The sequence below is a fragment of the Camelus dromedarius genome, chromosome X (assembly GCF_036321535.1).
Source record: "Camelus dromedarius isolate mCamDro1 chromosome X, mCamDro1.pat, whole genome shotgun sequence".
In the NCBI taxonomy this organism is placed as follows: domain Eukaryota; kingdom Metazoa; phylum Chordata; class Mammalia; order Artiodactyla; family Camelidae; genus Camelus; species Camelus dromedarius.
The window spans coordinates 43,404,279-43,431,290 of record NC_087472.1 but is presented as its reverse complement, the minus strand read 5'-3'; the positions used below and the strand labels follow the sequence as shown (position 1 = coordinate 43,431,290).

Genomic DNA, 27,012 nt, shown 5'->3' with positions numbered 1-27,012 from the left:
TGAGATTCCCTTGTATATGACTCTTTGTTTTTATTTTGCTGCCTTCAGAATTCTCTCTTCATCTTTAACGTTTGCCATTTAAATTATGATGTATCCTCAAATAAACTTATCTACAAAACAGAAACAAACTCATAGCCAGAGAACAAACTTATGGTTACCAGGGGGTAAAGAGGGTATAAAGGGATAAATTAGGAATTCAAAATTTGACCTCTTGAGGAATGATGAAAATGCTGACTATCTTGATTGTGGTGGTGGTTTCATTGGTGTATACATCCATCAAAATTCATCAAATTGTACATCTGAAATATGTATAGTTTACTGTACAGGAATTATACCATAATAAAGGTGTTAAAAGTAAATTACAGTGTATCTTGGTGTGAGTCTGTTTGGGTTCATCCTGTTTGGAACTCTCTGTGCTTCCTCTACCCGATATCTGTTTTCATTTTCTGGTTTGGGAAATTTTCACCCACAATTTCCTCAAATACGTTTTTTATCCCCTTCTGTCTCTCTCTTCTTCTTCTGGGGCGCTTATAATGCATATGCTTAATATTATCACAGAGATCTCTTGACCTGTTTTCATTTGAAAAATTTGTTTTCTTTCTGCTGTTCTGATTGGGTGATTTCCCTTATTCAATCTTCTGGATCACTTATGTGTTCTTCTGTATCACTTAGTCTGATATTTATTCCTTTTAGCATGTTTTTAAATTTCAGTTATTGAATTCTTCATTTCTGACTAAGTCTTTTTAATATTTTCTAGTTCCCTGTTAAAATTCTTGCTGTGTCCATCTATTATTTTCCCTAATTCAGTTAGCGTTATTATGACTTATGCTTTGAATTTTTTAGCTGGCAATTTGTTTATTTCTGTTTCATTATTTTTTCAGTGGATTTTACTTGTTCTTTCAATTGAGACCAATGTCTTCTCATTTTGCTTCACCTTCTCTGCCTCTATTGAAGTCTTAAAGAGGTGACCTTATGTGTAAGCACCCCTATACAGAATGCTTTGTTCCCAGTGCCTTTGTTTGGAGAGCTAGATTTGATTTGGGCCCAAGTCATGTCTGTCCTCAAGGTGTGCTGGCTGCTCTCACACTGGTGTAGTAGGTGTGGCTGGAGATGGTGGGGCTATGTCTTGAGCTGGGTGTGAAGTGGGACTTCTCTGCTCAGTGGCCATCACCACCCTTTTGAGGGTGGGGGTCAGATCCCAAGTTGCTTGAATCAGAAGCTCTGCAGGTCAGGTCCAAGCTGGCTCTGTTCCCTTTGAGTGTGTTTTCCCTCTCTCAGCACCAGTACCCTTGCCCCAGAGGGGAGTAGTTTTGAAGCAATAGGAGCTTGTGAAGGCTCTCACCTTGTGATGGGGCATGGGCTGCAGCGAGTCAGTCACAGGCAGGGGTCTGAACTTCCTCTGATGTGCCACCTGTTCAGGTGCCAGCAGTCTTGTCCTCACCCTGCTCAGATATATCCTCAGGTCCGAGTCTTCTTTGTCCCTCACAGCCTATCACTACCCCCAGCCTCCACTACCCCTACCTTGTTGTGGAGTGCACTGCAGGGTGGGCATCGCCTGTGTGGGCTCTCAGTGTGTAGCCTGGGTGCCATCAGAGTTCCAGGATGCTTCTGATGTGCTGCCTGAGTACGTGCCAATGGTGGCCAACTCCACCCCACCCAGATTCTGCCCCAGGTCTGAGTCACCACTACATCCCATAGTTGAGCTCTCTTTTCGGTTGTAATAGTCCTTGCTCTAGTGCCGAGCTGAGACATGGAGTAGTGGGGCTGATGTGTTTGCTGGGCTCAGGCTGCAGTGCATGCCAGGGTAGTTTTGGGAAATATAGCAGCCACTAGAGTAGCCTTCAATCTGCCCTCTCCATCCTGCCTCAGGAGCAAGCCAGTGTGCATGCACCCTTCAGAATCAGAGTCCAGACTTCCCACAGCCCTCTTGTTAGTCATAGCAGCCCTCTAATAAGCCAAGCAGGATTGTCTCCTCTGAGTAGAACTCCAGGACTGAAACACCCAGTCTGTGGCTCAGCCTGCTCACTTAACCCATGTGTTCTCCCTTTCCCTCTGAGTCCCCTCCCAGTGGCACAAGTCCTGACCTGATTGCTTTTTTTCCCTTCCTATGCGATTATGTGTATATCTTTCTTACAGCTTTGGTTATATAGGCGTCTCTCCACCAGTTTCTAGTTAGTTTTCAGTGGGAATTGTTCCACAGGTAGATGTATTTTTGATGTGTTTTTGAGAGGAGGTGAGTTCCATGTACTTGTACTCTATCACTTTAATTGATCTCAACCTCTGAGAAACATATTTTAACATCTCTGGTACATCTTTAAAGTCTTTGGCCCCCTGCAAGTATAGTTGCCCATTTTCTTTCTTTGTTTCTTAGTGGTACATAAAATAATGGTGCGTCTTGAAATGAGTGGCATCTTAGATATGGGGTAAAGATAATATTCAAATTCATGCAGATGTAATATTCAAATCCAAACTCCTAACTACTGTACTATACTGCTGACTGATTTTCTTCTTCCTTGACTTCTAATTTTGTTATCAGTTACCCTTCCTTTATGGTAGGCAATAGAATTAACCACAGTAGAGCTTCAGTTGTAGAGAAATGCAGAAATATTTAATCCCTTTGCCTACTTCCTAGGGATTACCATTGAGCATCTGTGGTAGCAGTGACTTAATTGGACCAACCTTTGATCTTCTGTGTGCAGAATTCAGTTTAGGATCCAAGAGATGTCATAGCTATGTTGAGATTGATTGTTACAGCTAACAGAAGGAAAGCCACAGAATAAAGTGGATTTGCTATGTTGTCACTAAGATTGCCAGAAGTTGTTGATGACATATATAGTTGTTTATCACATATTTTAAGGACTGATATACACAAGTGTTCACTGTTTTGTGGGTAGTGGTTAAGGTTAAAATTATTCAGTTTAGAAATTATGTAGCACCTTTGTTCTTTCAACTGACATTTTGAAATTTTAATCTTGAGCAGGGAAAAGTTAGGCTGTTGAAGATAATCCTTTTTATTTCACATTCTATTAGAATAATGAAGGTTATTACACAACTGCTCTCTCCATTTTGAAGTGCCAAGTTAATCAGAAAAAAACCAAAATATTTTCTGCTCAAAAATGGGCTATCTGATCAAGTGGCTGCTCGGCAACAAGTTCTCAAAAAGACATCTGAAACTAACTATCTGTTTAAATACTGATGCCTTGCTATTTCACAGATGTGTTGTGAGATTTGGAAATTAATATCTGCTTGAAACAAAAGAAGCTAATATGACAAATCAGGAGAGAAAGTTATGAGTTGCCTCTATTCATCCTGAAACCAAGATAACTGGAACTTTAATTTCTGGAGTAAAATTTGTATTCTAATGCTGCTGACCTTTCCTTTAGGGAGAAAATTAATTTAGCTACATCAAAGCCTCATTTATATCTTGAATCTGTCAACTTTGAGCTTTTTAAGAATAATCTTTTTTTTCTAAACTAAAATGTATTTTCACTTTTTCAAGTCGCTGATCATGTCAATTAATGTTATGCATTTATACAATTAGCCTTTGGCTAATAAAGTACAGAATATTTCCATTAGCCTCATTTTGCAAAAAGTGGTCAATTAAAGCTTCTGTTAGGGTTTGTGGTATAATTGGAGGTTGGCATTGTCAAAGGGAATTCTTTGATGTTTTATATGTAAATATAAAGCATAGTTAGAATAGATTATCTTAAAATACTGATAATTTATTTTACTTTTGTTGTTCAGAAGTATTTTTTTTAATTCTTTTTTATTGCAATGTAGTCGATTAATAACATCAGTTTCATGTGTAGAGCAAAGCAATTTAGTTGTACATATACATACATATATTTTTTTCAGATTTTTTCCAATATAGCTTACTACAAGAAATTGAATATAGCTCCCTGTGATAAATAATATTTTAAATTTGGCCGTGTAAAAATTGTTTTTCACAGATTTAAGTAGATGGTAGATAATATTACAATGTCACCAGTGCTCTGTATCCTAACCAGTGGTGTGCTGGCAAACAATTGACAACTACCTCCCTGCGGGGTGTGGACAAAGTCCTGGTTGTAGTGTTTGCTGATTTCCCCCATGTGAATACTCTCAGCATGGACAATTTCAGGATAGCAATGTGACATCAATAGGCTTGCAAAATTCCTGAAAATTTAACTATCGTCTCAAGCCAGTACCAGTTGATTCTAGCACACCAAGGCACAACCTGACCTTTGATATAGCTGGTTCTTTCCAATTGTTTAGTTTAATAGTGGGACTACCAGACAACAGCTCTCCATTGTTTGCACTTTGATTTGTAATCTGAAAACATCTGGATATAGAATGACCAATTAATTTAAAATAACTAGCTCCTCAGCTGATATTCTTTGTCGTGGGGAGCAGTCCTGTGCATTTGTAGGATATTTAGCAGCATCCCTAAATCCCTATACCACTCGAACCCAGTAGCATACTCCAAGTATGTCAATTAAAATGCCAAGGCATATATCCAGAGGGAACCTTAATTCAAAAAGACACCTGCACCCCAATGTTCATAGCAGCACTATTCACAATAGCCAAGACAAGGAAACAACCTAAATGTCCATTGACAGATGACTGGATAAAGAAGTTGTGGTATATTTATACAATGGAATACTACTCAGCCATAAAAAATAACAAAATAATGCTATTTGCAGCAACATGGATGGACCTGGAGAATGTCATTCTAAGTGAAGTAAGCCAGAAAGAGAAAGAAAAATACCATATGATATCACTTATACGTCGAATGTAAGAATAAAAGAGAGATAGACAAACAAACTTATTTACAAAACAGAAACAAACTCACAGACATAGAAAACAAACTTATGAAAAAAAAAAAAAAGAAAACAAACTAATGGTTACCAGGGGTGGAAGCAGGTGGGAAGGTCTAAATTGGGAGTTTGAGATTTGCGGATACTAACTAATATATATAGAAAAGATAAATGACAAGTTTATACTGTATAGCACAAGCAACTATATTCAATATCTTTTAGTAACTTATGGCAAAAAAGGATATGAAAACAAATATATGTATATTCATGTATAACTGAAGCATTATGCTGTACACCAGAAATTGACATGACATTGTAAACTGACTATACTTCAGTTAAAAAAAAATATATATATATATATACATATATATATATATATGTATATATATATATATATATATATACAAAAAAATTCTCCAGACAGTGCAAAATGTCACCTAGGAAGGTATTGCTCCCTGTTTAACTGCTTTATATGTATGCACATATATACATGCATAATATTTGTGAATTATAGGGAATGTCTGAACTTAAGGAAGGCTCAAAGACTGTTTATATGACACAGAACAGTTGCAAGGAAACTAAAGGATATAGTTAATCATTTGGATGTTTCCAAATATCCAGATGTGTATCAAATAAGCAAAACATCTGTGAGTCATATTGAATTCTTCCAGTTTTCATCTGGAACTTTTTTTCATTCTGTAAATACAAGCTTCATGTCTCATTGGTCTAATGACTGTGTCTATATGATGAATAATACTGGTTCAGAAATCTGTTGATCTGGTGTTTTGGACTGTCTGACTATCTGATTTGGATCATAGCCCAGATGCTATGACTCAGTGTGCAATTTGAGATGACGCACAAGGAAAAAAAAGACTATTGATTTATTAGCCATGTTTTGACTTTCTAGCTCAAGATCACTGCTCTTCCCCATTCTGTATCGTTCATCTTTCATTATTTGACACAGATGGAGCTTTAAAATATAAAATAGACTGCATTAATTTAACAACAGAAGTCTAATAGTTGTTTTAAGTCTTAGACATTATTCTACTTTTCTTTCTTTTTCTTTCTTTTCTTTTTTTTTTTTTTTTTTTGGTATAGCAAATTTATCTTGTTCCTTGTCACTGAATGATACACTTTGCCAAAGCAGAAACCTCCTTCTCTAGACATTTCCATTTTGCGTATCTTCACTAAAGCTTATGCTTAAGCTGGGGAAATGAAAATTACATATGGTTGCCCATAAGAGCTGCTCTTTCATGGTGACCTACTGGGGGCCCTTCTCAAACCCTTTGTGGGTACATCTAAATGAAGACTATCTTCCAAGTCTAGGAATTGCTTAAGTAAGCACATAACACCCACCTTAGCCACAACAGAGGGATCAACGTCTACTTACCTTTCTTGTTTCTGTAGTGGTGGTGGTAGTTATGGTAACTGCTACTATTTTAAGGGGAAGGAATGGAAATTAACTCACATTAAATATTTTTTTAACTCTTACCTCACACAAAAGAACATTTTCTTTCCTGGAGGAAGTTTGATTCGAAATTAGGCTTATTTTCCTCACAGGATTGTCAAGTGGCTTGACATGATTTCAATCAATGACATTTAATTACATCAGCAATAGATTACAATCTAGGAGAAAAAGTGCTTTCCAACGTATTTAGTTACTAAGCACATTCACTTTTTTGATTGTTAATGATCTTAGCACAACCAAGTAAACCTAGATTTTGATGGAAAAATCCTGTATTAATATAGAAGGAAACAAATAACTATAATTTAAATATAAAGAATTTTCTTAATGTGAATATTAGATTGAATTCCCATAGTATGTCTTTCCTTCCAAATTATTATTTGTTTTACATAAAAAGGAGTTAATGATAGAAAGATAGAATCATAATTTGCAACCCTAATCCATACATTTTTTCTTTTGAAATTAAATTATTCACCATATCCTTTAGAATAAAGCCCAATCTATTGTACTTACCTTTACTTTCAGATTTTTGATATTTTCCTATCAATTCTTTCACTAAACTTGGCAGAGCTCCAAATTAATTACAGTCTGTATTACGGGCTCTTTTTCTTTTATCTATTTTGGGGGCATCCTATTTTGTTCTTTTCCATGGGAGATTGGATTTTCTTCACTTCAGAAGACTATTACAGATTTTAGATTTGGCTTGATACTTCACAATGACTCACTGAATATACCATATGAAATGCATGGCCAGAAATTTAATGATTAAAGGACAGAAATGTCGAGCTTGATTCTAAGTGTTGATGTCTGGCAGACTTTCTGCAAACCTTGCAATATTTTTATAGTTCATTGGGTTCTAGGGAAACAGATGAATTTATGATTTAATTTCTTTTGCATTTTAAATGCTTCTCCAATAAACTTGGTGGACAAGTAATTGCTACCTATTGACAATGGATATAATGCATATTTGAGTTGCAATTAAAGAATAATACATGCATAAAATAAAATTACCAGCTAAACATTGTGTCACTGAGTGCAATATAAATATACTTTCTGGAAGAAAATTCCTTTTGGCATGTATATTTCTAATGAATATGGTCAACCAGAGGAACAAATAAGCATACTTATTTTTCAGATGATTAATTAATTTGGTAATACAAGTAAGAAGAAAATGAGTAATTCTCCTGCCAAATTATTCTATGGATCTAAAAAAGATGGGGTTAATATATTCTCAATCTATATTTTCAGATAAATCCATTGTTATAGTCTCTGAAAGCAAAAGAACATTCATTATTTACTGGTCAATATTAAATTTGACCTTTTTCAGTGACACATTTTCTGAGGAGGAAGAAATTCATTCAAAGCCCTAACAAACTTTTTGCTTTTATTTTAAATAGCAACTTCCACTAGTTTAACATTAACAATTAAATATGAATTATAAATTATAATTGTTGCAAACGTGTTTGACAGTTATCCATAATTACATCTTGAAAAGGGGGAGTTTGTTTTTAATCATTCTTTGGAGAGTAAGCAGGGCACCATTTTATACATGTTTGGTTCTTCTTTTCAAAGGAATGTACCTTGAAGAGACTAACCGTCAGTTGCTGTGAGCAGCCTATTCATAAAAAGAGAACTTTCATCAGATGCTGCTTCTTCACTCCTTTTACAAACACATACAAGATTCTTCCAGTCCTCTTTTATTAACACATATTTCTTATCACCTACTCTATGTCAGACACTGTAGCAGACACTGGGGAACTTTTCCTTTTTCCATTTTTGTCCCCACGTTAAGTCCCATAGAGCCTTCCCGTAAATTTAGTGCTCTTTAGTGTTTACCATGTCATTACAAATTCAAATGATTCATCTGCATTCATCATTTGTTACTTGAAGGAATTATCGCCAAGTGTATCCGAAGTGAAAACATGATGTTTTGTTATTTCATTATGTGGTGTTAGATTTGTATTATTGTTGTTGCTCTTTTTGAAACAGTGCCTGAAGTGTGGAAGCAAATGATCAGCTTTTGTTCCTAGCCGTGCACAAAGGTTCTCTAAAGTAAAGAAGATTTGTATTTTTGTCTTCACTTCTGACATCATCGATGGTGCTGATTTTCTACTTAGTTGAAGAAATCTCCTGAACCTTTCTTACAGCAGTACCTCAAGCTACCTCCTCTGATTCCTCTGGTTTATCTCAAAGGAGTCCCCTGATAATCCTTTGAAGAACTGTTCATTTGTCTAAAGGGGAAGTTTTTAGGCTGAGTTCACAGCCACTTTAATGAAAATCCAGGGTTAAACATAGATTGCGAACAGGAAGTAGTATCAGGACCAAAGTAAGTCAGGCAGATTCTCTAACCAAAGTTGGGTGCTCTGAAAATCAGAATCAAAGGGCTGCTTCCAATTTGGAGTTATTCCAAGTTGTGTTGTTGTGAACATTCTCATATGTGTCTTTTGGTGAGTGTATGTAAGCATTTTTGATGGTATATTCAACTTTAGTAAACACTTTCCAAAGTGATGTGCCAGTTTACACACTTACAGCAATGTATGAAAGTTCCAGTTGCTCTAACCCTTAGGAACAGTTAGTTACTTTGTATTATTCATTTTAATCATTCTCTTGGGTGGATAATATTATATTATGATTTTGGTTTACATAACCTGAAGGGCTAATGAGATAGGGCACATTTTCATATTTTTCCCTACTTGAATATCCTGTTTGTGAGTATATATTCAAGTATTTTGTTCATTTTTCTTTTGGACTGTCTGCTTTTACTGTATGGATTTTTAGGAGTTTTTTTTTAAACACTAGATCTGAGTTATTTACGTTATATATTTTTTCAATAAAATTTTCCTTTTAGAATCATTTAAACTAATAGAAAAATTGGGAAGATATTATTGGGAGTTTACCCCATCCAGGATGCCCTATTATTAAAATCTTATGATACATTTGTTATAAGCAATGAACCTATATTGATTCCTTATTATGGACTAAACTCTGTACTTTATTCACATTTCCTTACTTTTCCTCTGATGTACTTTTTCTGTTTCAGCATCCCACCCAGGGCACCACACTGCATTTGCTTATCCTGTCTCTTTAGACTCCTTCTGGCTATGACAGTGTCTCAGGCTTGTTTCTGATGAACTTGACAGTTACAAGGAGTACTGGTCAGGTATTTGCAGAATGTCATCCAAGTGGGGTTTTGGATTGGATTTTTACTATTATGCAATGCCCATTTACTTCTCCAGTAATGTTCCTTGCCATAAAATCTTTTGTATCATATTATAGCCATACCTGCTTTCTTTTGATTACTACTTACATGATATGTCTCTCACCATCTTTTTTACTTTTAAACATCTATGTCCTTATATTTAATATATGTGCCCCTTGGTTTCTACTTAAGGAACATACAAGTTTTAATCCACTTTGACAACTTTAGTCTTTTAATTAGGTTATCAGTTGCATTAAAGTTTGGCTTTTAGCTACCATTGTATTATTATTAGTTTTATATTTAACCCAGCTCTTTCATCTCCCTTTTTCTTTTTATTCTTGCCTTCTTTTATATTACATCATATATTTATTATTTTATATATTTATTTATATTACATGAGCATTCTAGTATTCCTTTTCTTCCCCTAAATATGAAACATTTCATGAATTTTCATATCATCCTTGAGTACAGACCTTGCTAATCTTCCTCGTATCATATTAGCTTTAGTATGTGTACTGCTGAAGTGGAAATGGCATTTATTTTAAAAGAAGTTTTTTTTTTACTTTTGTGTAACTTTTGTGATTTTTAAAAAGTACACATTATTTTGGAGTGCAGACTACATGCAGAAAAATCTAGAGCAGTTCACGTTCATGTAAGATGATTGTTCCCGTAAATAGTCAAACCATAATAGATGATGCTGTAGAGAGTCAAGGAAAAGTCATGATATTTTTATGTTCACCATCATCATAAACAACCTGGTGTGTGCGCATATGTTTTAAATGGTACAGGTATAATTATTTAAGTGATGCAAATTATTTCTTAAAAAATTAAGAACAGTGAAGGTTCTGGGTTTTTACCATAGCTGTAAGCTAACCAGTTAGCTTGCTACATTTCATGGATACTGGCAGAAAACAAAAAGGCTGCTGGGTCAGATTCAAAGGACTTTATTTTTCAGAGCACAGTAGCCAGTATGATCTTCATCCTCACATCAGTTCCCCTTGTCCTCAAGTTCCATGAGGGCAATGTGGAGGGGTCCTAGGTGAATTCTGCACATATAGTGGGTTTATGTCACAGCTGAAGAACACTGAGTTCAGTGAACCAGAATCTTTTTACAATGGGCTGTAACCAAACCTGACTGACCTTTGCCCTAGAAGGAGATATTATCTTTATTACACTGGAGAGTAAACAAACCTGCTCTTTGCTCTGGAAGGAGTCAGTATCTTTATCTTTCAACGCCATATAAATATACTTGAAAAGATGGTCTGGAACAAAAACCAGTCGTGCTCAGGAGACTGGTAGAAACATGAGAGACCTATGGAGAATTGTCTCCCACATAAATGTGTGCATAAAGAGATGAATCTAAAAATGGAATACTCATTGTTAAAAATCACCGTTCTTACTCTATTTTATTATGTTGCTTCACAATATTGAGCCTGAGTCATAAATGACGTAAAAACTGGAAGATTTTTTAAGTAGATTGCTTAAACTAACTACTATATATAAAACAGATAAACAACAAGGTCCTCCTGTATAGCACAGGGAACTATATTCACTATCTTGTAATAGCCTATAATGAAAAAGAATATGAAAAGGAATATATGTATGTATATGTATGACTGAAACATTATACTGTACACCAGAAATTGACACATTGTAAACTGACTATACTTCAACTTGAAAAAAAAAAAAAGATTGATCTCATTGAAAGATTCATGGATACTAAGAAATTACTAATTCTTGTTTTAGGCTGACACACTCAGGAGAGTTGGTCATCTGTTTCTATTCCAGAAAGCTCTCTGGACAGGATTTCTGATCTTCCCTTTCTAGCCTGCAGTTTTAGATTGTTTGCAAAAATGGCTGAAACCACTCCCCTCCCTGTATCCCTGCCCCTTGGCAATGTGACTTCATAACTCCTTCCATTAAGAGGAGGATTTTATTTACCCACCCCTTGAATCTGGGCTATTCTCATACTTTCTTTGATCAATAGAATGTGGCTAAAATGATGTTGTTCTTGTTCCTGGCCTAGGTCTTAAGAGGCCTTGGGCACTTCTGCTCTCTCTCAGAACCCTGTCCTGGTCTCACATGAACAGTTCAGATTAACTTTCTCTGATGACAGACATGTGGCCTAGTTGCCAATGTTCTCTTTGCTGACAGCGAGCTAAATCTAGGAAGGAAAACTACCAGGCTGACTTGCAGCTGACTAAAATGTACTAGCTAGCCCAGCCAAGACCAGAAAGACTACCTAGCTTGAGCTCAGACAAAATTGTTGATCCGTAAAACCATGAGCTAAATAAATGGTGGTTGTTTTAAACCACTAACTTTGGGAGTGGTTCATTATTCAGCAGGAGCTAATTGCTACCTACGTAAAATATTCATTTATTATTACCCCCAAATTCATTCATTCATCCAGTCACTCGTTCACTAATGTGAATAAAGTTTTATGTGCCAGCAGTAAACAAAAGGAAACAATAGCTCCCTCTCTCTGAGACAAGTGGAGCGAGCAGAAAATAACATAAAATTAAAATATGTAATACTCTAGGTGGTTATAAGTACAAAGGAAAATGTAAATTAAAAAATTTTATATCAGGTGGCCAGAGAAGGCCTCACTGAGAGGTTAACTATTTTTTGTAATTGAAGTATAATCAATTTACAATGTTGTGTTAGTTTCAGGTGTACAGCAAAGTAATTTAGTTATACATACATATTTTTTCATATTCTTTTTCATTATAGGTTATTACAAGATATTGAATATAGTTTTCTGTGCTATATAGTAGGGCCTTGTTTAGTTTATATATAGTAGTGTGTATCTACTAATCCCAAACTCCTAATTTCTCCCTCCCTGCCTTTCCCCATTGGTAACCATAAGTTTGTTTTTTTCTGTCAGTCTGTTTCTGTTTTGTGTATAGATTCAATTGTATTATTTTTTAGATTCCACATATAAGTGATATCACATAATGTTTGTCTTTCTCTGTCTGACTTAATTCACTGATTACAATATTCTCTAGGTCCATCCGTGTTGCTGAAAATGGCAATATTTCATTCTTTTTTATAGATGAGCCATATTCCATTGTGAGAAATTAACTGCTGAATAAAGACATGGATGGAGTATGAGAGTGAATTGCATAGATATTTGGATGAAGAGTTTCCCAGGTAGAGAAAATAATAAGTGCAAAGCCATTGGGCTGATCCATACCTGGTGCACATTTTTCAGAACAGTTGGAGTAGAGTGGGCGGTGGGGAGAGTAGTAGGAAGTGATATCAGATAGCTAACAGGAGGCTAGACTAGACCCTGTATCAATTTACTTTGGCTTTTCCTTGGGGTATTAGAAGGCTTTCAAAATGTTAAAAAATTTCCTCCTTTTTCACTGGAAGACTCTGGAGCATGGGCCATGACATGAGCTGGCTTCAGTTTTGACAGGGTTGTTCTTACTGCTTTGCTCAGAAGAGACTGGAAGGAAACAGGGGCGGAAGCAGGAAGATCAGTCAGGATGCTATAGCAATAATGAAGGAGCAGAGTACTGGTGGTGTTGCCGATAGATGTAGCCAGTGTCCAGGTTCTTGTCCCATCCCAGAAAGAATTCAGAGACAAGACATGGAGGTTAAGAAAGTAAAGTGAGGATTTATTAAGGGTTGGATAGTACACTCTCAAGGGAAGAGCAGGCAAGCTCAGGTGAGTGGCTGCTTTGAGTTTCTTTGGTAAGTTGGTTACATAGAGTGTAAAATTGAATGGGTGGGATAGTCATTGGGGAGGGAAAGGTTTGGGGTCATATTCCCTGACTTTCATCCCAGTTCCACCTTCCTGAGGGGAGTAGGGATTTTTGTCCTTATTTAGCCTGGATCAGAAGTGTCATGGTGTCAGTGCATGATGGGCACTAATTTTATTGAAGTGAGGACGTAATGAGCAAAAGCTTACCTTTGGACACTGGAGATTCCTGCCTTCTTCTACCTTTCTTTATCAGCCTCTAGGACACTTGTTACCCCAAAATGTGTGATTTCTTCTCAATCTAGAGATTCTTGCTTTTCTTTCTCTGCCCAGGGACCCCTGGTGCTTACATGATGTGAGGTTTCCTGTATTTGGCCTGTGCCCCTCCTTTTTGCCCAATTCCTACTATTTGGCCTGTGGCCCCCTTTCTCTGTTCATATCTGGCTATCTGCCTGCTCTAACAGTGGTGTGGAGGTGATGAAAGATGGTAAGATTCTGGATATACTACATTTTGAAGGTGGAGCTGAAAGGATTTGCTTGCTGATGGATTTGGATTTAGGGTGTAAAAGAAAAAGTCAAAATGACTCAAAGGATATGGTCTAAGAAACTGGAAGAATAGCATTGCAATTAACTGAAATGAAGAAGACTTTTTTTTTCTTTTTTTTAAATTGAAGTATAATCAGTTTACAATGTGTCAGTTTCTGTTGTACAGCATGTTTTAGTCGTACGTGTACAAATGTATATATTCCTTTTCATATTCTTTTTCATTATAGGTTATTACAAGATATTGAATATAGTCCACTGGAAACTTGTTATTTATCTGTTTTATATGTACTAGTTAATATTTGCAAGTCTCGAACTCCCAGTTTATTCCTTCTGAAAGAGCAAGTTTAGGGGAGTTTATCAGGACATTGGATTTGAATATGTTAAGTTTGAGATTGTCTATTAAATATCCAGGTGCAGGCATAGAATATGCAGCTGATTGTATTAGCCTGAATACCAGAGGAGATGTCTGGGCTGGAGATAACTCACCTGGGAGAACATTTTTAAAGACATGACTTTAGAGGGGAGAAGAGAACCAAATACTGAACCCTTTAGCACTTCAGTGTTTTATGATCTGAGTGATAAGAAAAAGTAAGCAAAGGAGACTGAGGAGTGGGCAGTGAGGTAGGAAGAAAATTAAAAATGTAAGATGTACCGGAAATGAATTTAAAAATGGTATTTAGAGGTGGGTGGACCACCAACTGTGTCAAACGCTGCAGAAAGGTCAATGAAGATGAGTGGCACTGAGTATTGATCAGTCACTGAATTTTGCAATGTGGAGCTTATTAGTAACCGTGACACAACCAATTTAATGAACAGATCATAGCAAAGCCTGCTTGACAGGGCTCAAGATAAAATGAAAAACTGGAAATGGTTGGTATAGTTAACATTTTTGAGGAGTTTTTCTGTAAAATGAAAGAGAAAAATTAGGCATAGTTGGGGTAGGAAGTGGGGTCAAGATAGTTCCTTCCTATCGACTACATTTCAATAAAAAATAAGAATTAAAAAAAAATAAGTTCGTTTGTTCCTTTGTTCCTTCATTCCTTCCCCCCTTCCTTCCTTTCTTTCTTCCTTCCTGTTTTTGAAATAACACATGTTTAATTATTGGCAGGAAAGATCCAGTAGAGAGAAGGATATTGATGATGGTGGAAACATGTAACACTCATTTTTCTGCTGTGTAATAAGATTGCAAAAAGAGCCTCCAATTTTCCACTACAAATTTTCCTTCCTTCATTCAGGATTGAACAGCCAAGGGGTGAAAATGGGAATGAATTTATTATAGCATCCTAATAGGAAGAGCGCACTTCTAGCTTGGTCAAAATGGCCAAGAGCAACTTTCTTTGTGTTTCAACTGTCCTTATGTATAAAGAGAGAGAAAAGTTAAAAAAATTTTTTTTCTTTAAAGTGGGCAGAGTGGAAGGAAATGCACTACCATTTTGGAGCTGTCTGTTTTCCTTGCCCTCACACGCTGGCTTTTCAGGCTACGTGCTCTGGCTATGCGCTGCCTTCAGAGCTTGTGTGCTCAAAGGAGCTATAATGACATGGCAAATGATTATATGAATATGCATCTGCATGACTTCATTCCCACCCTCTCTTTTGCTAGTTTTCAGGATTGCTAATATGTAATTATAATCAGCAAATACACTGAGGCAGAAGGGACCCACCGGAGCTGCAACAATGCAGAATAACAATATCACCTATCCAAGCTGTCCCAACAGTGCCAGGGGACAGGAGCTGAAGCCAGAAGTCTGGGCAGCAAGACTGCCGGCCTGCTAATTAGGAAACCGGGACTTTGTTTCTGACTCAGCTGCTGACTCGCTGACTCACTCTGCTGTCAGCAAGTCATTTTGTCTCCCTTGGCATTATCATCGGTACAAAGGAGATAATGATTCCTGCCTCCTTGGATATGTTGATGATTAATACATATGCAAAGGCTCGAAAAAAGTGGGAGGAAAATGCCTTAAAATTCAAGGTATAGCAAAGACAGTGTTTCTCTGGAAATAATGGCAGTTTGTTTTAATCTTGTGGATAAAATAGTATCAAGCCATCACCACAGAAAACTCTCATGTACTAATTTCAAAGATTTCTTTGTTAGTGGGTGGGTACTGAAATTTAACGAGGGGGCCACTGGCCCAGAAAGTTTTCTGTCTTCTGGGTTTGTCAAGATGTCAGCCGGCTAACATGGAAACTTATTTGCAATGTAGGAAAGAACTTTGGGGCATTACGTTTCTGATGAGAGGAGTTCAATCATTAATCAGCTCTAAATATCACTACAAAGAATAAGCTTCATTTTAATCAAATTGATTTCTCTCCAGGTCTACAGAACACAGCCATGTCAGCTCAAAGAAAAACCTAGTACCTTTCGGGAGGGCCAGGTCATTAAATCCACTTCTAAGCTCCGTTTCAGCTTTATGGAGCCTGTCACCAATTCATGGACACTTTCCCTGTATCCTTCTGGCCAAAAAGGAAATACGCCGTTCATTCCATTTATTCCTACATTCATTAGTTAAGTCATATTTTTGAGCACCTACTATGTTGCAAGCACAGTGTTGAGGACACATTATTAAGATGGACATGGCCTTGTCCTCATGGGGTTTACCAGGCTAGCAAAGAGAAGGCATAAACTAGATTTATGAGTATATTTTACGTGTGGAAGAAAGAAGAATAAACATTTCTGACTCAGAAAGCAGATGGTGGTAGTATCATTATTCCTAATTGTAACAGAACAGGACCCTATGGGGGTACTGTATACCTAGGTTATAATATCTGATGCACATTTCCTGAGTTGTTTTACACATGCTAAAACCACCACCAAAATGGAAGAAATTAACTACTTCATGACCATAAGCATGTAGCCCCAGACCTTCTGGTGCCTAAGGATTGAGCACCATCAACCAATCAGAGAATCATGCACGAGCTGGTCCCATGCCCTGGGACGCCCCTCCCTCACCTGGCCTTTAAGAATGCTTTGCTAAAAACTGCTTCAGGGAGTTCGAGGGTTTTGGAGCCCAAGCCATCTATTCTCCTTGCTTGGCCATGCAATAAACCTTTCTCTGCTGCAAACTCTGACGTTTCAGTTTGTTTGGTCTCACTGTGCATCGGGCACAGTAACATAATTACTCCCTGGCCCCTTCCTTGTAAGAGGAGTTAGTATCCTTGCTGGTTTCCATATGACTTGCAGTACCTTTCTGGGAAGGAGGTATGCTTCCTTGCCCCATTGACAGCTGGTTTGGCCATATTATTTGCTTTGACTAAACAAATATGAGCACAACTGACAGTATGCCATGCCTAAGGAAAAGCTCTAAAGAGCTATCATGTGGTTTTATAAGCTCTCTTGCCTCCCCTCTGTCATAACAGTAGTGGGATCAGATTGGAGGCTGCTTCTCAGCCTGGATCCCAGAAGGAAGAAGTCACGTGTAGCAGCACAAGCCTTGCTGCCAGCCCGCAGCTAACATGTAAAACAAGCAAGAAATAAACCTTCATCATTAGAAATCACTGAGGTTCTTGGGTCATTTGTTACCACAGCAAAGCTAACCAATACAGAGTTGTTTGTTTGTTTGGTTTTTTTTTTTTTTTTGGAAGTGTAATTGATTTACAATGTTGTGTTAGTTTCTGGTGTATAGCACAGTGATTCAGTTATATATATATATATATATATATTCTTTTTCATTATAGGCTATTACAAGATATTGAATGTAGTTCTCTGTGGTATGCATTAGGACCTTGTTATTTATTTTATGTATAGTAGTGTGCATCTGTTAATTCCAAACTCCCAATTTATCCCTCTATCCCTCCTTTCCACCTTTGTAACCATGTTTGTTTTCTATGTCTGTGAGTCTGTCTGTGTTTTGTAAATAAGTTTATATGTATCTTTTTTTTTAAGATTTCACATGTAAGTGATATCATGATATTTGTCTTTTTCTGTCTGACTTAGAATGATAATCTCCATCCATGTTGTTTCAAATGGCATTATTTTATTCTATTGCATAGCTGAGTAATATCCCATTGTATAAATATACCACAACTTCTTTATCCAGTTGTCTGTCGATGGACATTTAGGTTGCTTCCATGTCTTGGCTGTTGTAAATAGTGCTTCTGTGAACACTGAGGTGCATGTATCTTTTCAAATCAGAGTTTTCTCTGCAAGTTTTTCATTCTTAAAGCTGACCAGTCCTGAATAATTTGGACATTTCAGTCTACACAGAAGGGCAATCTTCTCCCCATTTCTGTCTCTAGTTGGATCAGGTTACTTTCACTAAGTGAAATGAGCAGTGCCTCAACCCAACTTTGGTTTCTTCTCAAGCACTGTGAGAAGTTCTTTATTCCCATGAGACAATATAAGATACATTCACTTGTTTTCCAACTCAAACACTTCTATTTTTTCAAAGAAATGAGTGGTAAAATTGATAATGCGTCTTTTTATGAAGAGAATTGTCATGAAACAAAATGCATGCTGGTTTGTGAAAAATGAGCCATTTCAAGGAGGATGGTGTAACCTGAAGTAAGAAGGCAAATCATTAAGGGAGTAAAATTTGGAAAAGATCTTATGTGTTTTATAATGAAATTTTTCTTTCCACAGTAGTCCTGATGAAGTAAAATATATTTTAGGCCTAGAGTGGTAAACTACATTATAACTTTTTTTCTGGATTGGCCCTTATTATAGAATATTATAGAACATTATTCAATGTTAGAACTGGAGGAAACTTTAGAAATTACCTTAACTCAATCCTTTCATTTCATGATGAAAAAATTTTGATGGGAGGAAATTAAGTTGCTTAACTTAAAGTTACACAGTGGTCTGTGGCAAAGCTGGGATTCCAGAGCCAGGCCTGATTTTAAGCAGCTCTTTGTAGGAAACCAGCCTCATCAGGAAATCCCTTTGTCTTGTCTCTTTTTAGTGGAGCTATATCGTAAGTAACCTTGAACCAGGCACCCCAATGCTCTACTCATCTCTGACCCAAGCACACCTTTTAAATTTTTTGATCTCATAATCCCTTGCCCAATCTGTTGGTTCTTTCTGTAGATCAAAGAAGTAAAAATGAATAAGTAATTAATAGGTGACCAGATCTCTTCCCTAACTTCCCCCTTAGTATTCTCTGAAACAAACTGTGTGAACAGGATCACGAGGAGTCAACAAGCTTGCACGCAGTGGGGGATGGCGATGACTCTGACCCCCCTATCTCAGTGATTAACTGAGATTACTTCCCCTTTTCCCTTTAAAATCTTTTGTGGCTGAGCAGAATCTTTGGAGTCGGTTTTTGGGGGACATGAGTCTACCTTCTCCCCAGATTGTTGGCATGCTGATAGAAAGAACCTTTGCTTTCTACCAACAATTGCCTCTTGGTATTAATTTTTGAGCGGCGAGCAGCTGGACATAAGTTTGGTAACATGCTGCCTCCAAGTGCACTGTCTTGGTCACAGAGCCTCATACTTGAGAGCATATAAAAATAATAGTACTATGTGTCAGCATCATGCTAAACATTTTAATACTAAACACTTATGTACATTGACAACATTAAATGGGAATTTAATCCCACTGAGTTCTCAAAATAGCCCATTTTACCAATGAGTGAACAGAATAATGAGGTTGCCTCACCAGCTCAAGAACGCACAGTAAATAACTGATTCAGGATTTGAATCTGGTCATTCTAGCTCTAGAGTTAAGTTTTCTAAGCCACTATATTCTCTTGCTTTTTTACTACAGAGAAAAGAAAAGGCTATAATTTTGAGGTGAGGGAATGACTGGATACAGAATCAGCAATCACAAGCAGTTATTTTAAAAAATCAGCACTTTTACAAAAGGATCTGTAGTCTTAATTTCACCTGTAAAATATTATGCAGAATTTAGTAAGCTCCTGAGGGGCCCTGGGACCCAGTTTTAAAGGCTCTGGCCTAGTTTACTCCCACAGGGCACTGAACAGACAATGGTAAATTACATGGAACTGGCAAGGGCAAATTCCCCCAGAGCCCAGCAGCTCCCTATCCCAGAAGGAGCTGCACTATAAGCATATTCTGAGTGTCACCATCCTCTAAATGCTTTCAGTAAGCAACATAAAACATTTAGCAGGCATTTGTAAGGGAGCAGAATTACTAGGTCATGGAAATTCTGTGGAAACTTTGTGAATTTTTCTTTACACTCTCTGCCCCTTAGGCTGCCTTTGAAGTCACAGCCCACCTGAAGGGGAGGTGCTGAAGGCTTAGTCTCAATTCACATTTTAACAAAGGTTTCCACTTCCTGGGGGTTCTTTGGCCCAGAGGACTCTTCCTAAACACTCCTGCCATGCCTTGGAATGAAACGTTAATGGATATTTACTCATGAAATGACTCGGTAACTCAGGCAGTTGGAAATGTTTCATTTGACTTGGCCTAAGTATCATTAACACGATTGTGCAGAATAAGTGAAGAAGAAAATGTAGGTTGATGGTAAAACCCTTCAAGTATGCCTTTTCCCCATTATCCAGGTAAGGATAGATCAGAAACTGTCAACGTGAATGGCACCATTTTATCACCCTTGTGCTTTTCCAACTTGCTTGCTTTATTCTCTGGAGAGCTATATTCAAGTTCCATGACAACTGCTGATCCTTCTTGGCAACTACCCTTGTGCCTGAGCAATATACACACAGGTTAGCATGGCCTGCACTGTACGACAGATTGCATGAAGCTGTTGGGTGGTTAAGACTATGAACTTTAGGGTCTGAGGTACCTGGGTTTAATTCCTGGCCTTGTCCTTGAGTAATTTTCTGAGCAAATCAGTTAACCTGTCTAAGCCCTTTCTTCTTCTGTACAATGGAGGAAGAAATAATACCTTCATCCCCCAAAATTGCTAATGAATTTAACAGATATCTTTTAAAGATTTTTATTGAAGTGTAGTTGATTTATAATGTTAGTTTCAGGTGTACAGCAAAGTGATTCAGTTATTCATATACGTATATATATATATTTTTTTCTTTTCAGATTCTTTTCCATTATATGTTATTACAAGAAATTGAATATAGTTCCCTGTGCTGTACAGTAGGTTAATTTAACAAATATTTGAGAGCCTACTTTTTACCACTTGCACAGATAATAAACAAAAAGACATAAATAAGGAAGTGATGTAGGGTTAAAAGATGAAAATGATATGGAAAAATAAATCACAGAACAGGGTAAGGGGATGGGTAGTGCTGGGTTAAGAGTGTGGAGGAGAGAATTTTTCTTTAAATTGGATGGTTGGGGTAGGCTTCAGATGAATAATGGCCTTTACTTGGAATGGAAAAGCGGGACATGTGGGTACTGAGAAGAGGAGTGACATGATCAACCTTACATTTAAAGGGATAAGTTTGGCTTCTGTGTTAGAAACACATTGTAAAGGGGCAAGAGGAGAAAGAAGGAAATCAGTGAAAAGGCTAGGTACGAGATGGTGGTGGCCCAGAACATCAGAACAGAGTGGTAATGGTGGATATGGTGAGAAATTGTCAGATTCTAGATTCTTTTATAGGCAAGGGATAAGATATGCCCTGTGAGAGGAAGAGACAGATTAGAGGAAGACCCTGAGTATTTCAGCCTGAGCAACTGGAAGGATGGAATTGCTGTCCAATGGGATGGAGAAAGCAGGTGCATGCGTGAGGAGAAAGGCCAGCAGTTGAATGTGGTGGGAATTGAGTTTGAGATGTCTGTTAGGCATCTAAGGGGAGAAGTTGAGTACACACTTGGCTATATGAGTCTGGAGTTCAGGAAAGAAGGCTGAGGTTACAAATTTGGGATATTATGAGGGTTAAATGAGGTAATGTATATAAAGCACTAAAACCAGTATGAAACACATAGTAAGAACTCAATATGTATTTGAGTCAACGTGTCTAATCATAATAGCAACACTTAGTAGGCTTCATAGATGTGTATGAAGCAGCCAAAGAAGAACACTTGTGGCCACTGTGTATGTGGGTGATTTTTGAGAGTGCAACACAGGGAGTAACCATAATGTAATTTTTCCTTCTAAAATCAATTTTATCAGTTGATGATTTTTTTCATTTCACAAATAGTTGTTAAGAAATAAATAGGGCTGTTTGAAGCCCAAACCCAAATCCCTGTTCCAGGTTTATTGCTGTCTGCTTCCTACCCAGAGGATTCAAACAAAATTTCATTGATTTTGTTTGAAGTTTGTTTTTATAAAAAGGCAATACATTCAGTCAAAAGTTCAAAAACCAAAGCCATATAAGAGAGAAGGTACATCGAGAAGTCTTGCTTCCAGCTCTGTTCCTCTCCATTCCCTCTACTCTATAGTCGAGAGTTGGCAAGCTTTCTGTAAAGGCCCAAGTAATAAATATTTTAGGTATGCAAGCCATGTGGTCTCTATTGCAATTACTCGTTCTGTCATTGCAGTGGAAAAGCAGCCACAGACAATACAGAAACAAATGGTTTGGCTGTGTTCCAACAAAACTTTATAAAAATAGGCAGCAGGCCTACTAGCTATAATTCTCTATCCCTGCTATAGATAATCATCTTTATTAGTTTATTCTGTTTTTTCATGCAAATGCAAGCAAAGATGAATATATATTCTCATGCCCCCTTCTTCTACAAGTTAAACTCAGGTATACCACTGTTCCATATCTTGAAACAGTGTTTTTTAATTATATATTTTGAGTATTTTTCTATTATCAGTACCTAGAGAACATCCTCATTTTTGTCTGTCTGCATTGTAAATACTTCATTTCATATGTGTGAAAGTATATGTGAAGGATAGATTTCTAGACTTGAAATTGCCAGATCAAGGGGTAAAGACATTTGCAACTTTGGAAGATATTGCTGGATTCGCTGTTATAGGGATTTTACCATTTTCACTTTCAGCACAATATATGAAAGTGCCTGTTTTAAAATTATGAAATGCTTCATGAATTGGTATGTCATCCTTGTGCATAGGCCATGTTAATCTTCTCTGAATCATTCCAATTATACTATATGTGTGGCCGAATTGAGCACCATGAAGTCATTTTTAATTTAGTAATGGATGAATGCTTTTGGGTGGCATACAGCCAAAGACAGGGAAAACTATAAAACTCCTCTTTCAGTTTAGCCTGGAGATAAGAGAGAGAAAAGGTTTTTCTGGACAGCAGCAGGCTTTTTTTTTTTTTCTTCAGAGTGCTGATTGGAGGGGAGCCACATCACCACCTTAAGGTCCAGCAATATATGCATCTGTGTGCACTAGCTAATGGTGACATCAGTGGCCAGAGTGGTGGAAAGAGTTAATGAAGATCCTAACTTTTGAGCAATCGTACATAAAGATAGAGTTCTCTGGTGATTGTAGCCAACAGGGACTGCAGTAGGATTCTGCCCGAAACAAGGAATGATGCGGAGCTGGTTAACAGAAGAGGGGATCTGGTTGGGATCAAGTAAAACATAATTTTAAAATAATAAAAAGAGCCAATATGTATTAAGCAGAGTTATGGGCCAGGCACTTTATCAAGTTATATATTACTTGTCACAATAACCTTATGAAGTAGGTATTTCATTGGATGTCATTATATTTATTTTACAGATTTTTAAACCAAGGCAACTTGCTCAATGTCATATGCCTTGTAAGTGCTGAATTGGGATCTGATCCCTGCAGCCCTGATCTACTGGGCTGTATTGACTTGCTGTCTGTGTAGGGGAATAATTTCAGAATTAGTTCAGGAAAGAAAAGTAGACTCTTGATAGGATCTAGACTTATGCAAATATAATTTTTCTTGTCTTTCAGAAGAAGTCAGTCAGATACTAAGAAAGGTTTCAGGGTGAGGTTTCAGGGTGGGTGGGGTATAGCCCAGTGGTAGAGCGCATGCTTAGTATGCAGGAGGTCCTGGGTTCAATCTCCAGTACCTCTATTAAAAATAAAATAAAAAATTTTAAAAAGAAGGAGGTTTCTAAAATGATAATTGCAGTTAACATTCTGGCACCCAAAGGGGTCAGAGTAGGTCTGTGGTACCCCTTGAATGATGGGTCCTTGTTAGTTACAGGTGCCACTGGCTATGCCAGCCCTTGGAACTTTGGAGATAATACTTGGGAGTTTTTTCAAGAAAAAACTTCCCACAGTTCAGAGAGTTTGCTGACCTGGCTTAGAGACTGACATCTTGGAATGTTACTCAGAAAACTTCAAGTTTTGTCCTTTGTTTGCTTATGCTGGTTCCTTTTCATTTGGCTGCTGAGCAGTAGCTTTAGACAGCCACTGGGCATCAGCTTCACCTTAGCTGAGGATGATGACCCGAGCCTGGATCTCTGGCCCCTGAGATGCAGCAACTGGTTTAGCCGCCGGCCAGGAAGAGTTGCTTGAGCTGTGGTAAACTCAGATGAAGTGGCTTCAATTGTAGCTATATCCACTCTATATTTTCACAGCCAAATTTGGGGTTAAGCATTTTTTTAAATCTTCCAAGGTCAATTTATAAACGGTCATAGATAATTCATTGAATATAATGCTAAATGTTTCTCCTCTGCACAGAGAAAATAATGTTCCCTGAATGCAGCTGGGGATGGGGGAACTCTATTCTGCGCTATCATTCACTCTCTACTTCAGTTGGCTGTGTAATCCACTTTCATTGGGATTGAAAAAAAAGCAGAAATGTTGGCCAAATGAGGAATCATTGGGCCCCTTCCTGGGGAATCTAGAGCAAAGCATTTTCTCTGCTTTTTTCCCACCCCCAAATTGCAAAGCACTGCCTGTTTTGCAATTCTGGTGTCCAGGTTTGATCTCATGATTAGGGAATTAGGCTAAAGAATAAAAAAGTGTTTTTTTAAGAGACTATAAAACTGCTTTTAAGTGAGCATTTATTATGTGTCTCCCTCTATTAAGTACATTTTATATATATTATCTCATTGAATTATCCTAATAATCCTATGAGGCAAGTCCCATTCTTGTTGGGGGGGGTGGTAATTAGGTTTGTTTATTTATTTATTTTAATGATGGTGCTGGGGATTGAACCCAGGACCTCATGCATGCTAAGCACACACTCTACCACTGAGCTATACCCTCCCCAAAAGGCAGGTCCAATTCTACCCCAACTTTACAGGTGAGGACAGTAACTCAAAAATTTGTTCATGGATTTGAACTTGTCAGATTCCAAAGTTTGTAACCATAATGACTAAGCTATACTGAAGTCTCTGTAAATATTATAATTTGTATAAGAAATTTAATGAATATCTTCTTCATTTTCTAGATTGCTGCAGAAGTCATGCAGATATTTTTTAAGTTCACACAATTAAAGCTTGCTAGTATCCCTCCCTCAAGTGGCTGAAAGAAATGGAGCTTTCTTGAATAATTTTCAACTGAATACCCTTTCCTCCCATCTTCTCTTGTAGGTTGGCTATATAGAAAAGTGATATGATGGAAATAAAGTATAAAATTTTAGAATGTTATTTTAAATCTCAGAATTTAGAAGAAAATATGTAGTTGAGCCATTAGGGTTGTAAGTGGAGTCCACTACTGACATCAGCTTATGTCTCATTTGCAGCACCTGCAGTGGGGCAGAGGAGCAAGACAGTTGTCCTGGTGAGTCAAAAAAAAGTATTTCGGGATTTTGACATGAAGACATTTTTTTAATAGTAAGTTGAACCCGTGAAATTGTCATTTTGGTTGGTCACAATGGATAAATATTAGCAATTTCATATGTTTCAATATACTAGAAGGGGATGCCCTGCAAGTAATCAGAGCTCAATACAGAGGGAGAGATAAGGTGACGAGTTTGAGCAGGTGGTCAATGTCTTTGTCCAGAGAGACCTGTGCTAGACCAGTATGCACGTGGGCTGAGTATTCAGACAGTTTGGTGGTGATCTCTCTGCTGATTATAGGATAGAGACTCTGAATTTGCTGCCCTTTTGGAAAGACATTTTTTGGCTGGCATATGTGTTCTGCTTTCAAGACTCTTAAGGGAGATCATAAAGAGCTTTATTGATTATAGCACATATTAAGCATGTCTTGAAGCAAATTTGAATATTCCATGTAGTTGAACCCTTGACATGTGTCTACTTGGGGAAAGTTAAGCCCTGCATATAAATAAATACAGACCTAAGTTTTTCTGTTAACCACTCCCAGCCTCTTCTTTATTTCCATCAAGTTCTTATTGCAGGTTATAGTTATTTCTTTTGTCTGTTTTCTGTTTACTTGCTGCATAGATAGTAGCTATAGGAGGATAAATATATAGCCTTTTTTTTACACTACTGTATCACCAGCCACTAGTAATATGCCTGCCAGTCAATAAATATTTGATGAGTGGATGACTGAATGAATGAATTCTTTTTAATGGCTACATAGTATTGCATTGCAAGGATGTAACTAAACCCAATAGATAGATACTAAGTCATTGTAAGTTATATGAACATTCTGTATATATAATTTTGCATCTTTTTCAGATTGTTTACTTATGATAGCATCTTCAGAGGGGACTTTTTTGGGATTAAAATATGCATTTTAAGGCTTATGATTCATTTTGTTAAAATGCCTTTACATATTTTACTATTTTTATACTTCACTAACCACGTTTGTATGAGAGAGCCCATTTTCCCCATACAATCATCAACATTAGGTATTATTAATTCTTTTTAATCTTTGTTAATCTGCTTCAGGAAAAATAGCATTTTGTATTATTTTGCATAATTTTGTCACTAGTGAAGGTATGCTGTTTTACTCATGTGATTTTAGCCATTTGTACTTCTTTTTTGAAGTGCTTATTAATGCCCTTTGTCTATTTTTCTGTTATGGACTTAAGATATTTCCTATTAATTTTTGAGGATTTTAAAATATTTAGGTCACTAATCATTTACCATCTGTGTTGCAAATATTTTCCCTATTTATCCTTTTAAAAAAGTTTGTTTTGATGTTTAAGTTATAGCTATGTGTTTATAATGCAATCATATTTATTTATTCTTTCATTTCTGATTTCTAGCTTTTGTGTCATGTTTAGATTGCCTATATTTACTCCAAGATTACACATGTATTCATTTATGTTTTCACCCAGAGTTTATTTAAATTGTTTATTCATCAGTGATTTATTCTAGTATAAAGGGGTAGGTATTGATCTATTTTTTTGTCCGTGGTCAGCCAATTGTTCCAGCATGTTTTCTGTGGTCATTTGTATTACCACACTGATCCTATGGGTGTATCCAATGTTAAAATATGGGCTTTGGAGTCTGAAATGAATTTAAATCTCAGCTCCACCAATTACTTTTTGTGATACTTTGAGTGAATCACGTAAGCACTCCAACCTTTAGTTCTAGGGTGAACAGTCATCCCAGTTTGACAGTGATTGAGGGGTATCCAGGGATTCTGGATTTGAAGTGCTAAAATTGGAACAGTCGTGAACAA

General features: G+C 37.0%; 1 long non-coding RNA gene and 2 other non-coding genes across 3 annotated transcripts in view; 1 reads left to right on the top strand and 2 right to left on the bottom strand.

Moving 5' to 3' along the window:
* Positions 1-27,012, top strand: part of LOC116150904 (uncharacterized) — a 453,257-nt gene that overhangs the window by 152,477 nt on the left and 273,768 nt on the right. The window contains exon 3 of the long non-coding RNA XR_004134727.2: positions 25,163-25,200. This is a non-coding gene — a long non-coding RNA (uncharacterized LOC116150904). The remainder of the gene's footprint in view (positions 1-25,162; positions 25,201-27,012) is intronic.
* On the bottom strand, positions 9,885-9,987 carry LOC116151072 (U6 spliceosomal RNA). Its single transcript, XR_004134857.1, has one exon. It is a non-coding gene; the product is annotated as a U6 spliceosomal RNA (small nuclear RNA).
* On the bottom strand, positions 22,555-22,661 carry LOC116151158 (U6 spliceosomal RNA). Its single transcript, XR_004134934.2, has one exon. It is a non-coding gene; the product is annotated as a U6 spliceosomal RNA (small nuclear RNA).